Source organism: Alligator mississippiensis, chromosome 13 (genome assembly GCF_030867095.1).
Source record: "Alligator mississippiensis isolate rAllMis1 chromosome 13, rAllMis1, whole genome shotgun sequence".
Taxonomy (NCBI): Eukaryota; Metazoa; Chordata; order Crocodylia; family Alligatoridae; genus Alligator; species Alligator mississippiensis.
Genome location: NC_081836.1, coordinates 31,289,570 through 31,305,428, shown reverse-complemented (window position 1 = coordinate 31,305,428; position 15,859 = coordinate 31,289,570).

The window sequence follows — 15,859 nt, the reverse complement described above, 5'->3', positions numbered from 1 at the left end:
ACTGGCTCTGTGGTTGGACCCAGAGGGTAGTAATTGATGGAAGTCACTCATCATGGGTGGGGTCCCCCAAGGCTCTGTCCTTGGACCCATACTGTTCAACATCTTCATTAATGATGTGGACACTGGAGTCAGAAGCAGACTGGCCAAGTTCGCTGATGATACCAAACTTTGGGGCAAAGCATCCACACCAGAAGACAGGCGGGTGATCCAGGCTGACCTGGACAGGCTCAGCAAGTGGGCGACGAGAATCTGATGGTGTTCAATGCTGATAAATGCAAGGTTCTCCACCTTGGGAAGAAAAACCCGCAGCATCCTTATAGGCTCGGCAGTGCTATGTTGGCTAGCACTAAGGAAGAAAGAGACTTGGGGGTCATCATTGACCACAAGATGAACATGAGCCTGCAGTGTGATGCTGCAGCTAGTAAAGCGACCAAAACGCTGGCTTGCATCCATAGATGCTTCTCAAGCAAATCCCGGGACGTCATTCTCCCCTTGTACTCGGCCTTGGTGAGGCTGCACGTGGAGTACTGCATCCAGTTTTGGGCTCCACAATTCAAAAAGGATGTGGAGAAGCTTGAGAGAGTCCAGAGAAGAGCCACGCACATGATCAGAGGTCAGGAAAGCAGACCCTACGATGACAGGCTGAGAGCCCTGGGGCTCTTTAGCCTGGAAAAGCTCAGGCTCAGGGGTGATCTGATGGCCACCTATAAGTTTATCAGGGGTGACCACCAGTATCTGGAGGAATGTTTGTTCACCAGAGCACCTCAAGGGATGACGACTAGGTCGAATGGTCATAAACTACTACAAGACCGTTTCAGGCTGGACATAAGGAAGAATTTCTTTACTGTCTGAGCCCCCAAGGTCTGGAACAGCCTGCCACCGTAGGTGGTTCAAGCACCTACGTTGAACACCTTCAAGAGGAAACTGGATGCTTATCTTGCTGGGATCCTATAACCCCAGCTGACTTCCTACCCTTTGGGCAGGGGGCTGGACTCGATGATCTTCCGAGGTCCCTTCCAGCCCTAATGTCTATGAAATCTATAATGTCTATGAAATCCTCTTCTATTTTCATATTTACTTGCTTCATCTTCTTCTTTCCATTCCTATCCTGTCATCTCTAAGCCTTCTTCTACATAGTCCCCAAACTTTGGGGACCATATTTCTGACCTTTGACCCTTTCTTCCTTCAGATCCATGAACAGAAATCAGTTTTCCTCCAAAGCCTATTGCCTCCATTCCCACTTATAAAATTAAAATGCAGTCATGGGGGACAGAAAAGCCTTCAAGGAGCTACAAAACTACATGTATAATCACTTGCCTTTGTAATCTTCTCCTATTTCTTCTCTGCTGATTATTTTAACTGTTAGCTCATTGAGGGCAGAGACCATTTCTCCTTGCTTTTCTGGAGGTACCTTTTACATTCTAGGAGCTCTACATATGAAACAGAAAAATAAAGTCTAGTAATCTCTAAATTATATTACTTTATAAAGGTTAAAAGAAAAAGATGATTCTTTCCCCAGGTTCCCAGATACATCTTTCATAATCCCACATTGCTGTATAATATATGGCCACAGCATCTTGTCTCTCAAGTGATATAGTGTTCCCTATGGGCAAACTGTACTTCAAGACTGCCACTTCCTTGATGATTCAAGGAACACAAAGCAGTTAAAGAGTAAATCATGAGAGCAACATCTCCCTATTGGCCACACTGAATGATGGGAAGGATGGATGTCATGATCATGATGAAGGGGTGGGGAACAAATAAAGAAAAATACAAAGGGAGGAAACAGTAAAAGTGGCAATATTTCAATATCTTTGAGAGATTAGGGGAAAAGTCTATACTTAGGAAAAAATGCTATAAAACTGCAGATTTTAGCAACAGATTTTTAAGGTCAGTATTCCTATTCATAGGCACCATTTTTGTGTGGCGAACAATTTTACACCTATATTCCCCTGCCAGCGCCTGATATCAGTTAAACAACTAACTATCTGATAATGAGCTCAAACATTAAACAGATCATTTATTGGGCATGAAAAGAAGAACAAAGTAGCAAAAATCTTAGTTCTGCAGTATCCTAAATTTCTGTAATAATACCTTTTATATAAAGGTTTTTTGTCACAGATCTGAAAAATCCCACAAAATCAGGTATGGGGACAATTTTAGCAAAAGTAAAAAGCTGAAGAACAGAGTATGAATAGACGTGCACTAGGTCTCATGGTTTTCAATTGCTGCTGGTGGCCAAATCAGTGGAAGCTGGAGACGGGAGAAGGAAGGGGTGAGCAACAAAGTTAACCTCTTGCATGCTGGCCGCACCAACACAGTCTGACAGCTGTGCCAAGAAGACCTGTGGGCCAGATGATCTACCTCTTGGTGGTTGGCAGGGACTATAGCCTGCTGACTGATCTCAGTTTGACATCCCTGCTCTATAGGGATCTCCTTAAAACAGTCTCAAAACTAGTAGCCTAGCTCAGCAGACACCTTTTAAAGGGACTTCAGAGGGGATCTGCAAACACACCTACAGATTACTTTTTTTTTTATTTTTAGCATTGTGCTTCTATGAAATGTAGGAGCCTAAGGCCCATTTTCAAAAATGACTCAGAACTCGAAATCACTTACATTTCAGAGATGTATGTTGTAGCTGTGTTGGTCTAAGAAATATAGACAAACAAAACTCTTGGGTTTGAGGCAATATCTTTTATTAAATCAACTAAATAGTAGTCAAAAAAAAATCTTCCTTTGCAAGCTTTCAGGTCCAAACACCTTTTTTCAGGCTAAGGAGAATTCAAAGATTGGAAAAGTTCTCCGAGGTAGAAAAGAGGCTTTATTTTGCACAGGGGAAGTAGAAAGTGGAAGTAACCCAGGGGAAAAAAACTTCCATGCTCTACATCCCCAATGCAAAATGAAGGGTTTTTTTCTACATGGGAGAACTGTTACAGTAGTCTTTGAATTCTCCTCAGCCTGAAGAAGGGTGTTTGGATCTGAAAGCTTGCAAAGAAAGACAGTTTTTTGCTAATATTTACTTTGTCTAATAAAAGATATCATCTCTAACCCAAAAGTTGTGTTTGTCTAACTCACTTAGGCACTTTTAACATTTAGCCCCAGTTTTACTGTAGCTCAATGGGAATCGTGATTCGAAGTCACGTAGACATTTCTGAAAACTGCACTGCTGGCTTCAAAACAGTGGACACAAATACTTCATCCATCTAAACTAAATGAAAAAGAGGCAGTTTAGGCTCTCTCACTATACTACCCCTCAGGCTGCTGCACCCTTAGCTTCAATGCAGAGACCTTCCTAAGGGATGACAGGGAAATAAGCTCAGTCGAACATTTTTAAATTACCATTTTAAAATGTTAAGCACGTTATATATATAACAAAAACTGTTGCAGTGGCAAAATACTTAATCAGCCTCGGCTATGTCATTGGTAGAATGGGAAACAGCATTTCAGCTTGGTGAAAGAGTTAATCAGTGTTCTCAGTTGTCCCTGATCTGTTAGGAAAAATAAATGCGATTGAAAAACCATGCAAGGAAAACCACCTCCTAAATATCTGTAGTTCATATGTATGAGTTGGAACCCTGAGATCAGGCAGTATGCTTATTTGATTAATACTGTGAGATCCTTACTCTTTTGTAGTCTAGTGTTCAGACCCTTCTCTGTCACTGTCTTTGTAAAAGGCTGCTGAATGTTTAATGCACTGAGGATTATTTGAAAAATGGTGTTCTTCGGTTAGAAGCTTTTGTTCTCCCACATCCAAATTATCTCTTTCCCTATCCTTCTCTTTCATTCATGCCTTACAGGAAACCACTCATTTCTTTCTTGTTTATTGTAAAGACATGAAATCTATGTAAGTTGAAGGTAAAACATTTCTAGAGAAAAAAAAATCAGCAAGTGAACCAGAAATATTTCTGGGCTTTACAAAATAGATCTGGGGGAGCATGAGCCAGATGGTAAAAGGTACTTCAGCAGCCTGTGATGCAGAAACATGCCTCAAGAGAGTTTCAGAAATGATTAGGTGCCTAACTTCTATTGAAAGCAAGTCTGTAGGAGGGTAGAGGTGTAGCTGACCTCATCTAGTTCCTTCCAAATAAAAACGATTTGCATTTTATCTCCAGCAAGAGAGCTAATTCAGTATTAGTTACCATGAAGACAAATACACCTCTTCTGGCAGCTTGGACAAACCCAAGAATGACAAACAATACTGCACCCAAAGAATCATTAAGGGGTTAGATATCTTACCTCACTCTCCATCATCTTTTACTTGAAATTCTGAGGAGCCTTTGCGTTAAAAAAATGAGCAGCTACATAAAAAAAATGCAGACACTTAGGCTTATCTTTCTATAACATTGGGCATGTTCCCACAAACAGGTATGTGCATTTCCCCGGGGATAAGTAGTAGCGGCACATAGTCGTGCTGCTGCTACTTGTCCCCAGGGAATGACCCTACACACACGCTCAGAAGCATAACAGATTTCCCCGCGTGGGGTAGGGGAGGCTGGAACCAACACCTGGGCTGGCACCAGCAGCCTTACCTGGGGTCCTGGGGGCCTCCCAGGACTGCAGCAGCAGTAATCCAAGATTTCCCAATATCTAATTTTGGCTCTGCACTGCAAATATGCAGTTTGGAGAACCTCTTCATGTGCATCGCGTGTGTTTTGTGGCACCTCAAAAGCCTTTGATGCACTGCAAAGCACACGTTGCCACTTGTCTGGATGCACCCACTGAGTCCCAGTAGTCTGTATGGGTCTGGGCTTAGATTGAGTCCTGAAAGAAGACAAAAGTCCTAAACAACTGTTTCTGGAGTCTGAGCTGTTGGCCCACCTGAGATTCCAGCATGAAGGAATTGCCCATGTGTTGTTTGAGAACACAGGATTCCTGTACAGTTCAGCAGCAAAGAACTTACACTAAGGAAATGCCAGCCCCCCCTGCATGGATGGGTGCTCCAAGCAAGAAGCTGACCTGCACCATCCCAAGTTCTGTAATCGCTCAACAAAAGAGTAAAACCATTGTGTGTGGATCTATTCATCCACATGGCAAAATTCAGGGGATAGATTAAAAAAACCCAAAAGATACATGCATAAATGATACCCAATTCTCCATGGAAGCAAACCCACCTATTTGCCAATAGTCCACTTGGAAAAGGTAAGTATGTAGGCTGCACCATTTTCCCATTTTACAAAGCCTGTCACTGTGGATGCATTTGCTTTCCTCTCTCTTTGCATCCTTGAACTTCCACTCTGCCTTGCAGCCAGCTCCCTTTGATAACTGTTTAAAGTTAGACTGATGTTTACAGTTAAGAATGTAATTATCCTGTGATCTTCCCTGCCATAACGACCTCTACTGCAAGCCAACGATCCATCTCTGCATCCTGACTCAATTGTGCAAAATACAGGTAATTTTTTTTTTTTTTTTTTTTTTTTTTTTTTTTTTTTTTTTTACTGGCTTCCCTCCCTCCCCATATCCTACCCCCTTTGGGACATGTGTTCAAGTGATTGTCATGATTAGCTTAGAGGACCATCAACCTCCCTATGAATTGTCACTGTTAAACTAATAATGCAGCTACCATATGACTTGCACGTTACAAACATGAATCAAATGCGTCTTGCAAATACAGCAAGTTCTGCACAACTCAATCTACGTCTTGGGAAAAGGAGGGGCAGAAAGGGAAAGCTGATGCAAAGCCCCACTCAGTAGGAGTGCTAAGTAAGGCTTTTTCAAGTTAGTAAGTAACCTTGATCACCTCACAAATTCAGAAAACCACTTGCACCTTTGGTTTCAAGTACCATTGTGAAGGAGAGAGTTATACGAGCCCTGAAGGATTTTCTATTTAAAATTTCCATTTATCCTGGGTATTGCGCTGCTTTCAGATCAGCACTGAAAGATACTATCACAGAAGCAGGAAAGCATTTAGGGAGCAGGAGAAAAAAGGCTTGGGTCCCTCAAGGTCAGGTTCACAGGCAGAGCTGGATGGAAGCACTGGTGGGTGGGATGTGCGTTCAAAAGCTCACTGGAAATGTCTTTGGTCAATTCTGCTTCCAGTCAGCAGTGGTGCAGTGCGGTAGGAGGGTAGCACCAGTCCAGTCAGCAGAAGTACAGGAGGCACTGTGATTAACTACCATCGCTGTTAAAATTTTGCATACATAAAAATTTATTCTGCAAGGAGAACTTGTTCCATTTTGCTAAACATTTATCTTCATTCTGAAATATTTTCACAACAGACATTAAGTAGAAATCCTGTAGCTAAGGATATTTTTAATGTCAGTCTTAGCAGGAGAAAAACAAAAAATAAGTGGCTAGGCAATGAAAAGATATCTAATTTCAAATCAGGAGAACCTGTGTGTCAGTTATTGATGAAAGAAGAAAAAAGTGAAAGAGAAAAGTATCTGAAAAAATTCTGTGGAACAGATCCTCAGCTGAACTAAAAAGTGGCCTCATTTTGTTGAAGTTAATGGAGTTAGTCCTACTTATACCAGTCAAGGATCTGGTAAAATATAATAAAAAAAAGCAAAAGTGACTTCATCATAGATAGTAGGTAGATTCAAGGTGAATTCTAATAGGCAGCAAACATGTAGGAGACAACTCACAGGTGCATCAACTGCAACACTTCAAAAACTAGCAGATTTCTTCCTTTTTGGAGAATGTGCATAACGTGTCCTTGTTGCTGACTGGCATCTCCTTTTACACACATTTGCAGCCACACTTTAAACAAAGAATCCCCAACCAGACTGTTTATACAGGCTGGTCCCATATAGTCAAAAAGGACCTAAACTCAATCAATTCTAACTGAAGACAACTGAAGTTTTGCCTACATAAGAACTGACTCCGAATTAAAGAATTTCCACAAGAAATAATACCAACCTATCAGTGGTATGGCCCCCATCACCATAGTATATGAGTACTTAGCAATCTCTCTGATGCATCTATCCTTGCAACTCTCTTTTAACATTATCCAAGTTTACACAGAAATTGAGGCAAAGTGAATCCAACACCACACTGGAAATCAGCAGAAGAGGAGAGATTAAAACCCAAGCCTATGTTAGGGTATCTACCACGATATCGGTGCTTGCAATCCCACCACAGAGGAAGACTCACACTGTAGAAGGTCCCCTTCCTGTGCCTTACAAATGGTCCATGAAAAGTCAACACTGTCTTGATCCTGGACCTAATTTACTGTTGCAGTTACTATATGACTAGCCTCTAAGTGATAAGTGGAAAAATAATATAGAAGAGCAAACGGTTGTAAAGTAAATGTAGGGAAAACGTTTAATGGAAGGTGTAACTTGTTAATGATAAAGGAAATTAACCAATGGCAGAGAATCGACCACTTTCCTACCAGATCTTCTTAAAAGATGTACCTGGCAAGAGCCATAACTTACTGGTCTTGACAGTGTTCATGTTCATAGCAGGTATAACACCTCCCTTCACCAGTGAAGTCCAGTACCCTGTGGGATGCAAGAGGTCTGACTGGATGATCCTAGTGGTACTTTTGAGCCTTCAAATCTATAGATGTTTAAGTGATGTGGTTGCAGAAATATCTCTCAGCTACTGAAGCAATCTGTTTTGACCTTACAGCTCAGTCGCTCACTGAAATCCAAACTGAGTTAATTTGGGAACTGTGTTCCAGCCTCATGATGAAAAATTTGGCTCAGTATGTTTCCTACCTTACCTCTTCCTTCACCTGAGAAAGGATCGCTTAAATGGTTATACTCCCTGATATCTCGTCATGGCAAGCACCCCATCAAACACTCTTCAGTTAATACTCCTGTGGCACAGTACCAGGTAACTATCCCATATGTCCTGAGATACAATTAACAAGTAGCAAGTGTTTTGTTTTGCTCTGCTTCTAAAACTCTTGGACAGTAAGCAACAACTGTTGATTGAAATTGTTATTCAGCTGGGAGTGTTAATGTGCCTTAGAACACAAGGATAATTAATTACAGTCAGAACTTGATTTAACACTCAGACCTTTAGCAGTACATTAGCAGTAAGATAAAATATCTGGCGCTGCAACATTTTGGACACCATTCTGTTGACAATATGTTTCATGCCTCATTTGCCAGAGAAGTTATGAGATTTTAGTTAACTTTCACAGAGTAAATCTACATTATTCATGGCAAAAAGCCAAAAAAAAAATTCTTTCTACCAGTTGCTTGATGTTTTTCATTTCAGCTCTGACCATAAAATCCATAAATTAAAAAGTCCTGGGAACAAAACTTATTTGAAAGATGGCTTTGCCTGACAGTTAAAAGAGGCCAGAACTCTACAAGGAGTTTCTCATTTAATTTCTTTTTAGATAATCATTAAAGCAGAAATTCACCATAGGATTTAGTTGGGACATAGGTGAACAGATCATTACCTTGAATGGGAGGAGAGAGAAACAAATGTTGAGTGCTTTTGAAAATTCCACTCATAAGGTCCTCCTGTAAGTATATGTTAGTGAAAGAACAGCACTCATGTGAAAGAATGAAGGCAGAAAATGGTTTAGTGCAACTGAGACACAAAATGTTTCCAGACATAAAATATAAGAGCATTCTTAGACTAACACTGTGCTTTGAAATTTGAAGAGAATCCCAAATACAAGTATACCTCAGGAATCTCTCTGGCAGGCAGGATGTCTATGCTGTATGGCTATAGGATGCTTGTGCATTGTGGGTGCTAATAGAAATGAATAATGAGGAGAATAGAATTCTGTTGCAAGTTTTTAGAGACATACTGAGATGCTTAGTGACTGACTTCAGCAGCCACAGAACCCAGAAGCTGCTCAGCTACATTATGCTGCTACAAGCAGATGTTGCTCTATCAAAAATAAATTATGCCTGAACCAAGGGATTACAAGAAGATAATTCCAGCATCTTAATACATGCATTTTTTTCTGTATGCCATTGTAGATCATATTAATTGTAGCTAACATAAAAATTGGGCTGTAATTCTCCTTCCCTGTCTGAAATGAGTTATCCACATTGCTTATTTAACTATGACATTGACATGGCAGAAAAACTGAGCACATATAAGACCTACTGAATTCTGGGGGAATTGCTACTTGCTTAGCACCTTTACAAATAAGAAGGCCCACACAGGACCCATCCCCTGAGGCTGTTTCAGGACTGGATGTGATTTTCAGGTAATACCTAGTTGTTTTATAAATCCTAATTTCCTTAAATAGGGTTTAGAGCATCTGGAGGGACCCCAAAAGGAATGCATCTGCCTCTGACTAATCAGCAAGTAGAATATTCACATACTGTAGGGACAGATGTGCACATCTGGAAATCTGGTTCTGTATATCCCCATGGTAATACAGCTGTTATGTTGATAAATGGTGAGTACTGGAATCCAAGACTCCACCACATAATTAAGAAGCTTTTCTTCTGTTCCTTTACTTTCCTTACCTCCTTTTTATAGTAATTTAAAAATAACTTCTCTATTGTTTCATCAGCTTTCTACTTATTTGATGCAGCTCATGAAGTTATTTTCCATTAATAAATTTGGTTGCACTTCAGCGTCATGTGTTAGAGGTCAGGGCACTAGCTTTTTCATAGCTAGTAACTAGCTGTCTATGTTGCGTAAGTAGCTGATATAGCTAAGTAGTAACTAGTTACCTTTTTTTTTTTTTTCAAACTCCTCTGGTTTTAACTCACCAGCAAATCAGTTCATTCTAGACTATTTTCTTATCTCTTGGTATTACTCTCTAAAATTCTTGAATGTCTATGCAGTTCAATTGAAGATCCCTTGTTATTTGCACAGTTCCCTCACTGCTCCCTCAGGCTTACCTTAGGCTAGTTCCATCCTTGAATTTGTAGATGGATGAGTGCAGGCCTACCTAGATTGTCCTAATTTTGTTTTCAATATAACTAGTAACCCTTTGTACATTTAAAAGTATTGGCATTGTCTCCACATATGCAAAGCCATATAAAACCAATCTGCTTCAGTTTGGCGAGTTCCTTTGTTAAACTTTCATTTTGTTTTAAAATCTTCCCTGTTTCCATTACTTTTTATACAGAACAGACAATACAATGATGCCTAGTCACTTCCTTGACAATCTCTGCTAAACAATTAATGTTGTACTTCTTAAATTTCCAGCCCTAGGTGAGTGACATTTTGCTTCTATTTTGTACTAATCCTCATGTGATGTGAAACTAGCTAATGTGTATAGAACAGGGGTCAAGGGACCTATAAATCTATTAGCTTTGATATCTGGAAAGACAAAGAAGCCTTAAAAAATTATGAGCTTCAATTAAAATACAGCTGAGGGCAATAAGTGGCTGTATGACTAGCAGTGCTGAATGCCGACTGAGAAATGGGGAGTGGAGTGTTGGAATTCAAAGCAATCGCTGTGACTAATAAACCCAGTCAAAGGGTTAGTCCCATCATTCTACTTCATTAACTTAAGTTCAGCTACCTATCACTATCTGTCTTCCAATGTAATCAGCAATTTGTTCTTCATTGTTAATAGGCCATTTCTATGTTAAGGAATTTAACGGTACCTGATTAAGAACATTTCTACCCAGGCACACAATTTGCATACTGTGTGCAATATATATAGTATGGGAATACATTTAAATACATATAATACATTGAATAGACAGACAAGGAAAGCTGTAATTCAGAACAGATCAGAGACTGAGCAACAGGAAGCCTGTGTCCTATTTACAGCCTGGTTTGCATTCTCACTGTCACCTTTGGCAAGTCACTTAAACAGTGACTTTTTTTACATCTGTAAAATGGAGAGCCCAGCACTAAGTTTAAAGGGGGCTTGTTTTGTTAAGAATTAGAGGTGTACCAGTCCATATCGTATTGGCACCAATAAAAGGAAAATAGGCATTATTGGCAATAGGGTTTTTTTGGCTGATATAGCCGATAATGTCACCAATAAATGCCTTGTGCATGTGCACAGCTGCAGCATGCATGCGGCCAGCCTGGCAGCTTGCAGAGCAGTGTCTAGCTGATAAGTCTGTTGGGGAGGAAGGGGATGGTTGGGAGGAGGATTGGGGGAGGGAGTGGGGCTGGGGCTAGGGGAGGCAGTGCCCAGCCACGGTGGGGCACTGGATGAAGCTGCGAGCGGCTTGTATGGGGGATGCAGGGTGGGGGGGAGGATCCTATGGAGGAGCAATGGGAGGGAGCGTGCCATGAAGATCTGTGTGCAGGGTGAGGGCAGGCTGCTGCTGTGAACTGGGGGTGGTGCCAGGCTCTTCCTAGTATGGGGGGCTGGGCCAGGGCTGTGCTTGGGATGGCTGGTGACTGCTGTGACGGAGGTTATGGGAGGGGTTACAGTGACATTTGAGGTTGCTGTAGCCCCCTATGTGGCCTCCCCCTACCCCAACGCCACTGCCACCTGCCCTGAGTGCAGCTCCAGCCCAACCTCCCTGCCAGAAAGATCCCACTTCTGTCCCCAGCCCCAGCCCACACCAGCAGTTCACTCTCACCCCACGCACAGATCGGGGGGAGTACATGCCCCCCATGGCACCCCCAAGGAGCATGAAGTGGTGATATCCAGCTCCCCTCCCTGCAGCCCCCACATGAGCTTCTCATGGCTCCGTCCCTCAGCCTGCTCCACCCCGGCTGGGCAGCGCCAGCCCCTGCCCCTGCCCCAGCACCACTCTATCCCTCACTGCAAGGGCCTTAATCTGCCACCTCCACACCCCTTCTCCCCCAGCAGACTTACCAGCCAAACGCTGCTCTCCAAGCTGCCAGGCTGCATATCAGCAATTGGATCAGAATTGGCTAATATGGCTCATTAACAATTGGCCATCAGTATTGGCCCAAAAAAAATCTTTATTCGTGCACCCCTATTAAAAATTCATCTTAGCATAACAGTCTCAGGTGATGTTAAAAAAAAAAAAAAAAAGAGAGCACAAACTTTTTAATATAGCAGACCTGAGGTTTGGATTGGAAAACTTTTTTCCATAGAGTTGAAGGGCTGACTACTTGTAGGAAACACAAAAAAATTAACAAAAGACCTAAATAACTTGGATGCCTAAATCCTTTTTTAAAAAATCAATGTATATGACCTCAAAAAAACCTAAATGCAGCCTTAAAGCTAGTGAAATTAGGGATTACTCCTCTCCAAATCAGTGTCAGGGTTTGGCAGCAGAAAACAATACTTTCTGTAACAACAAAATGCTGTTCAGCTTGTCCTTAACAATCACACCTTCTAATTTCATCTGAGGATCTCATCATATTTGAACCTTAGGGTACCTTAATGAAGTGCAATCAATACTAATTATTAAGATCACAATCTCTTGAAGCAGGGCTCCTCGCTCATTGAATTCCTAGGAAAATGGGACACTGCTTATAATTATTTAAGACACTGCTTAAAGCTGTCTGTCCAAATCACTGAATCTTTCCAAACCTCTCCGAATCAATTCAGAGGGTTTCAATTCAAGCTGAAGAAATTAAAGGGTCCTCTGATTTTATTTGGATTCAGGGATTCAACCACCAAATTGAGCCGAATCTCTGCCGAATTGAATCAGGAGTCTAAAGCTTCGCACAGCCCTACCACTTAGTATCTCCTGCCTGTTTTTCATTGTCTTTTTGCTATAGCATATCACATACTGCTCGTCTTTTATGAAAAAGGTAAATATATAATGAACCATACTCTAAATACCCTTTTCCATGATGAGTAGTACCTTTCTCTGTAAGGTACTCCCATTGCTTTCAATAGCTATTACTTAATGTGAGCTAAGGATGATGAAATCTGAGCAAATGGGAAGAAATATTGTTTTTGGAGCTGGGGCAAAATATTTTATGACAAATGATTTGTTCACCAAAAATTGTAATATTGGAGAAGCAAAAATAATTTCTGAATTTGGATCAATTTTGTTGCATCTGGAAGAAAGGCAGGGAGAAAAAACAGAAGTGTTGTAGTGGTTTATTCTGGTATTTCTGAAACAAAGAGGTTTCATTTTTCAGGCTAGGTTCACTAAGGAACTGAGACACCACTCACAAAACACATTGGAGCCCAACGTGACCAGACGCAACTGGATGGCAGAAGGGACAGTTTCAAATCCTCTTTCTGCCAGTTCTGAGCAGGGACTTAAATTTGTTTCTCATACCTCTAGGAAAGCATTCTCGCCCTTGGCCTTGAGGTACTCTGGGATGAGCCTCTGAGAATCTACGATTTCATATGTTATACTTTGTGCAAGTACCAACTGGTACAAAGGCTGATTCTAAAATTCACCTGGGAAAAGGAGCACCTGGATCCTAATCTCTGCTCCAAATTAGGAAAAGAAGGGAAGGTTGTCTTAAATTCATCCCCGTTTCCATTGTTCCCCCTGGCCCCACTGCTGTGGCAGGGAAAGCAGCAGTAGGGGGTGAGAACCAGACTCCTGCCCCTTGTCCCGCACGGGCTTGTCCCCTGCTGCTCTCCCATACTCCTGCTGGCTACATAGCCTATCCCCTGCCAAATGAGCCATCCCAGCCTAAAGCAGGCAGCATCTCAGCTAAGGCCTCAGCCCTCAGTCTGGGGTGAAGGCCAGAGCTGAGCTGCCACTTGCCTCAAGGCTGGTAGTCAAATCCTACCCAAAATCTGGATTCAAGTAAATATGGTATACAGATTTCTTCCAGCTCATCCAACTTGAATCTTTTAGATTCTTTGGTTCTGCCATTAAATGAAATAGTCAACTACTTATTATTACAGGTCTAATTGTGTTCTATCCCTTGAAGAGGAACTGATACAATATTTCCTTTTTTCATTAACAAACTACCTATTTCACAGAGCAAAACAAAGCTGTAATTTGAAAACAAACATTGCTGCTGTTTAAGTTCAATATTCCTCTCCAGTACGCTTATCCTCTCTGTACACAATTATGAAATAAATGCTAGTAGAACAGAACACAGTCACAGAATAACAGCTCCCTGCTGCTAAAAACTGAGGTGCAGTCAGGCTGTTTGCTCGCAAAACAAGGGACATTCATTTGGGAAGAGTTTCTTATTTAAATGATTATTTTTCTTATGCTAAGAGGCTGATGCTGATTTTATCAATTTATTTGCTAGATGTCACTGCACTGTGGTAGAGCAAGAATTACTGTGATAGTGATGCACTTTCTCTTCAATGACCTGCTCTCTTTTGATTTAATTAAATTATGGATTTTAAAGTTTCCACTATAAGGGGTATGTGTTGGTAGCTGGTGTCAAAACTGCCTCATGCCCCTTATATTTCCAGATGACTATATGCCTCAATTCACTGCTTGGTTTGTGAAGAGAGGGAAGGATGCTAGCCCTCTTCTGTGCTACAGTTGTGCTGTTCTAATGATACAAAAAGAGGATGGAAAGCCAGCTCTAGCAGCTACGTGAGAATCCTTTGGTGCTTTAGAAATAGGATGGTCAGCCTATGTCAACCCCAGGATTACCAAGCCTAAGTATTCAAAATCCTGAAATCAGGCACCCAAACTCATAGCTTTAAAAAAATCTCAAGTAAATAGAGTATTGTTGTTATTTACCTTCTGGGTTTTAGATCTTTAGCATTAACATTTTCAAACATTTTTTTGCAAACTGTGAACACTACAAACCTACCTTTAAAAACCAAAACCCTAAAACAGATTCTCACATTTTCCATGATTGTGACCTGGGAGGGAAAAAATACAATTTCCTGAGACACGTTAAAAATGTTCTGAGAGCTGGCAGCACTACAAGTTCCTCTCTGGGAAGAAAGTGTTGCTAAGGTCAAAAGGTGCAGCCAGAGTTGTGGTGCAGTTCAGCAGCCCCGGGATTCAGGGAAACTCCTCAGGTCACAGACAGGTAGGTAGACAAGTTGCTCTAGAGTGTGTTGGGGACTGAACTAAGCCCTTGGACAGTGGTAAGGAGAAATAAAAGGAGCACCTCTCCCCTTTCCTCATGTGTGGTTCTGTTCTTGGCTAAAAAAGACAGCTGGGCACAGAATTTTTAGAAAACAAAAACATTAGCTGCAATGCTACAGATGTCTAATTCTGGATTTTGGGCCCACCTAAGTCTTGTCAATATTAAACAGATCTGTGTTCCCTCTATCCTTCTGGCTCTCCATATGGATTCACTGTAGGGGATGTCACTAAAGCTATTTACTGTGAAAGCAGCTGTTTTCTATGCGTATTTTAAGTGACGTTCTAATCTGTAAAGCAGCTCTATAACAATGGGATTGTGGGGCTACTTGCAAGTTGCCTTTCCGATCAAGGCTGTTCTATTTATAAGTAAAAAGATGATATTTCTAATTGCCAGCCCTGGAGACTCAATGAAAAATCTAAGCATCAAGCCAGTTTCTTTATAGCTCACATGTCAACAATTAAAAATTATCCAATTCAGACTTACAGTCTCGCTGACAATCCAGCTCAGCCTTCTAGAACTGTATAGTTGTATCAGGCCAACAGAAATGAAGCAGGATAAGACTATATACCCCTGCAACAGCCACTCTACAGTACAAAATCAGTGATGTCTTAGTACAGGGAGCTGCTTTGACTACCATAATGTCATAGTCACTTTCCTAACTGCTAGCATCACCCAATTGCATAATAATATATTCTAAAAGACAGCCAAAAGACCAGAGTAATGATGATTCATGGCTCTAATAGTACCCATTTTCCTCCTTAAAATAGACAATACTATACAGAAATGCCAGCTCCAACATTACAATGGACACAGACCTCGACAGTGTACTCTGGGGAAGAAAATACCTTCAATTTTAACACATTCTACAAACTTTTAAGAGGATTTTAGTACCCTTCTGTCATTATTGTGAAAATCTGGTAACACTGTCCAGCAGAAAAAGAAACAGACAAAGGCTAAGATTTTTTGCTAGATCTGAAAGATACAGCCCAGGGAAATGAGAGATAATATTAGCTTTAAGTTATCACTGATTTTATCAGATGCTGTACTTTTTTTTTTTCTGGGGCAGCTG